This window comes from Octodon degus, unplaced genomic scaffold (assembly GCF_000260255.1).
Source record: "Octodon degus isolate 3935 unplaced genomic scaffold, OctDeg1.0 scaffold00013, whole genome shotgun sequence".
In the NCBI taxonomy this organism is placed as follows: Eukaryota; Metazoa; Chordata; class Mammalia; order Rodentia; family Octodontidae; genus Octodon; species Octodon degus.
The window spans coordinates 13,262,704-13,267,727 of NW_004524589.1; the positions used below are offsets into that span (position 1 = coordinate 13,262,704).

Below are 5,024 nucleotides of genomic sequence, written 5' to 3' on the forward strand. Positions count from 1 at the left end.
AAGCTGGGAGACTGCTAGGTCTTTAAGCCAATGAAGAATATGAACAAGGGAAAGTAATGCACTCCAAGGAAAAAACTGATGAGAGCTGAATCAAAACAAGCACTGACAATTACTTATGAGCTCTACCTGTATGGGACCAGATTGCTTCATTATGAACTTAAAGTTTATATAATGTATTTCTTATTTTTTTAAAGTCCATAGAATTTAGTCTGTAAATCCATACCAACATTAGATATACCATTATGAGTTATTTAGAATGCAGAAGAGATTGGAACAGATTATGGACACTTTCAGAGTGCTAGCTCATGCCACAAACTTACAAAACTCAGAGACAAAGATTATATTATTTTTAATAAACAGTGACACAAATCTATGTCATGCTGTATGCTTTTGGCATCACATTCATTGTTAATTTCCTTAAATATCAAAGAATTTGTAGAGCAGTTTTGTTCTATATTTGACATTTTTATCAATCTTTATATTTGACGTTTTTATCAAAGATTTTTGTCTAATTTTGGCTATAAAATTACAAGCTTCTGTGGATGTATAGTAAAAGATTTGTCTGTTTGTATAGTAATTCTGAATACTACTTTGAAATTTATTTGAAACGATGAATTTGACATTAAGTAAAATAATATGGCAATTCAAATAATTTACAGTTATAGTCTGTGTAGTGATTTTATACAGTTAGTGTCTTCATTAATCATATGTCTTGAATTGTTAATAACATCTATGTTAAAGGCTGAAAAGCTTATTTTTTCATGTAATTTTATTATTAGAGGTATCAGAAACTTTAGGATTTCAGAATTTCAGAATTCATTAACATTATAACTGAAATACAAATCTATTTTCTGCTTGGACTATGGTCCCAGAAACATTTAATTTTTTATAAATTCTACTTTTTTATAATTTACATTGGAAAAGAGAAAGTCTGGTGGGTAGAGACCCATCTGCACTGCATCCTAAAGTACTTTCAGACATGAAGAGAGCATACATTTTGACAAGATGTCAATAAGATCTAAAACATTGCCTGTACTTCTACATGTCAGAGGCCTGAATGAATTTTCAGCAGTGTGACGTCTGACTATATAATTTAAAACTTTTTTCTATGCTACATATTTCTATTATCACATATTAGCCATGTAATACAGGTGACAAATAATAAAAAGATACTTGTAATAGATGTGTTATAGTGTTGTAGTTTGGGTTTTTTGTAAGGTGAAAAATAAAATACAGAACACATTATATAAGAATATTTTATAATGACTCACCCAAAGACTCATATACAAAGAATACAGGAAATATATCCACACACTAATGACCAAATAATCTAACTGAGGGCCTAAATCCTAATATCTTGCATGAGTCCATAACAATGCTTCTCACAGCTCCAACTGGGGTCCTAGAACCCATGACAAAGTTTCATACAGGCCCACTTCATGGATCTGTGCTGGGAAGGCACAAAGGTCTGTGATGGAAGCTACAAATTCTATGCCAGCAGGACAAAGCATCGTGCTAGCAGGTTGAGGGATCTGAACTGGAGTCAGGAAGCAAAATTCAAGGTAAAAAATAGAGCTCCTCCCAAAAGTACCACAGCCATCCTCAGCAACAATCATCTCCCGAGTTCCTCTAGCAATAAAGAAAGCTGAGTTCCCATCAGGAAAGCCAATGTGACCAGCTTCTCTTGAAGACTGAGTAGGGCACCATCTTAACCTTTGGAGCCCAAAAGCGATGCTCAAAGTGAGGACCAGAGCTCCTCAAAAATAAATCATAGCCATTCTTAGCAACTTCAAGGTCCCAAGCTCCTCCTTTGACAAGAACAACGCAGTTCATCAGGAAAGTCAGCATGACAAGCTCATATGGCAGAATAGCCCAAGAGAACCAGCAGCTTCCAACAGCTCTAACAGCTTCTCCAAAAAGCTTCCCTAACAGCCTCTCCAAAGCTTCTCCAGTTCTGCCTCTTATGCTGCTGGCAACGACCCTCAAGTGGGCCTCCCACACCCAGCACCACACTAGTTCTCTTCAGCTGTGTCTGACAAGTTGACCACCAGTTAACCATCCACTGCATGTAGTAATATTTATTCAATAACTTTCTTTAGCTTTATCATATATTTGTCTCTCACTAAATAAAATAAATTGATGGATAAATTGATCCACTGTATTTTTTTGCAAATACATCACTCATTGTTTTCATACTGCTACTGAAAATAAAAACAATGGGTTGTGAAGTTCAGTATGATTTTTTCTTTTTGCTTATCACATTTAAAATTTATCACATTTGTTATAAACTGATCCTTTGATTTTTAAAATTAATATGATACATATTTATGTATAATATATACATATTACATATAAATTATTTTGAATTAATATTTAAAAGTTAATATTCTAACAGTTCAAATCAAAGTCCATACCTCTTAGACAAATTTCGTGCCTAAAAAGTGCATAAATATTTCAAAATGTTAACGTTTTTCCAAATTCTATAAATTATTACCATCATTATTGATATAATACTGATTATATCGATATAATAGTGTAACTTAAAGTCAATGAATGGATTAAAACACTGAATTAGACAATGAACTGTATATTAACTATGCTATTGTAGGACATTTTATTAACTTATTTATAAAGATATTATTGATACACATTTTTGTTCATGTCTATTGTACAAAATAACTTTTTCTCTTTTTACTAATAAATACGGTATAATTAGTTAGATACTTTAGAGCTGTGTTTAACTTACCAGAGGAGATAATTTACTAATTGGAAACAAAACAAAATTACTAAGCATAAAAACTGGTCACTGTAAACGAGAGTTTCAAGTGGGCAATTTCCTCTCCTTCCTACTGCATCATTTATCTGGCAGTGGCGCTAACAGGATTCCCTCTAAGTTCATAGCCGTAAATCTTGAATGGAGGCTTCTCTTCTGCCAAACCACTTATTCTAACTCCCTTAAGGTAAATCCATTAACCTTCTTGCAAAAATATTTTCATGTCTCCTTCCTCCCTTAATTGTTCTTCCACCCTCACTCTCTCCTGGTTAACTTTCAGTTGACCAAGTATATATTGTCAGACAAAATAGGATTTCAAATTCCTCACCATATTTACCTGCATTCTCATACTGTACCCTGTTCAAAATTATTTTTCTTCTGAATATATGATGGAAAAATAAAATCATGGGCCTAAGAGAGATTTTATGATATCTTCAAAGGAAGGCTATAAAATGGAACAATAAAACTATCTTCTGATTGTGTCTCTGTCTCTGTTTATCTATCATCTATCTATCTATCTATCTATCTATCTATCTATCTATCTATCTATCTATCTATGAATTGAATGGTGGGCCTTCCAATGGAGCTCTTACCCTAGTTCCTTGTGTGTGTGTGGTACCAAGGATAAAAATCAGGACTTTGCACTTGCCAAGGAACAACATTAGTTCAAACATGAATCAAAGTCATGAAGGATGTCCATTAAAGATTAGCAGTGTGAATATTGATACACTTATAAAAGATTTATCACAGATGGAAAATAAAATTATAGAAACAAGTAGAAAGAATAGTGTTCTGCAGATTCAGTTGGGAAAATCTACCTGTTTATTAAAAGTAATCCAAACAAAGGAAGTCTCATTTAAAAAAGAATGTGCTAAATGGAATTGGAAGTGCACAATAGACACTTGGAAAAGGGAATGAACTTATTCAAAAGGAAAGAGTTACTGAGTCGAGAAGGACAGGAGAGGGAATGGGACAAGAGATATATCTATGAATGTAAGCAGGATGGTTTGCACAACTGTACTATGGATTTCTGCTGGTCTATGGAAAGGAGCAGTTAATGCTATCATATGTTTTATCTCTTTTTAAAATTTTTGTACTATTTATCTCATAAATTTCTTATGCATTTCTTTCTTTTTTGTTTCTTCTTCCAATATTGCATTCACACATTTAGTAATAAGAATAACTGGTTGGAAGACAACACTATGCATTACAACAAATACTATGAAATGCATATTATTTTGTTAAGTGAAATTCTGTATCACTTGTAATTCTTTCAGTTTAACACTATTTTGTACTCTCTTTAAGATATAAAACGTTAAAAAAAGCGAATGTTCTGCTCTTCATAATATAATATGAGGGCTGTAACCGATTACTGAATATAAACACAACTTGAAAGGTAAAAATTAAAACTAAAAATAAATGATGATATGACAAAAGAAAAGCTGAAATCTCTAGAAGAGAAACCTAGAACAGAAAAATAAGAATAATATCACCAAAATTGCATACAAAGTGAAAATCAAAGAGGAGGAGTGTAAGATAAACATAAGCAGACTTTATCAAGGTATGCAGAAAAACGTTGAACTAAATGAAAAAAGCACAAGGATCTAAGAAGGAAAAAGGAGATGGAAATTTCAGAGTTAAATGAAAGTTAGTAACTCAAGAAAAGGAAAAACAAAATGGAATAGTCAAACTACAGCTGGAGTTTGATGCTCAACTTGCAAGAATTGAGACTAAATCAGAGTCATTTCCAGATGTCACTGTTTCCCCACAAAGAATCTACAGAATGAAGATTCAACCATTTCCAGAAGAAAATCGCAATCTTCACCATACCGTTCATGATGTGGAGCAGCACCATTCTATCAGCAAAGATTTTCATCTTAAGTGTAGATGATTTGTAATAGTAAAGTCATTAATATTTATTTTTAAGAGAAATTGAAAATTTCACTTTTATTTTCAACATAAGCATAAATGATAAAAAAGAGAGAGTTTAAAAAAGAAAAGATACTGACAAACAGAAGGTAGCAAGTCATCAAGAAGACAATACACCATGACCAATTAAAATTCATCTCAGAGATGCAGGGATTATTCAACATGAATAAATACATAAATGTAATATATCATATCAACAGAGGCAAAAATCATATGATTATCCTTTTCTTTGGTACCAGGAATTGAACTCATGACCTCATACTTGCTGGGCATGTGCTGTGCCTCTGAGCTATTTCCCTAGTGATGATTATCTTTTTTTTCC

General features: G+C 32.6%; 1 pseudogene; it reads left to right on the forward strand.

The window, feature by feature from the left end:
• The first annotated feature begins 3,445 nt into the window (after positions 1–3,445).
• LOC101575896 lies at positions 3,446–4,664 on the forward strand (annotated as a pseudogene).
• The last annotated feature ends 360 nt before the right edge of the window (positions 4,665–5,024 follow it).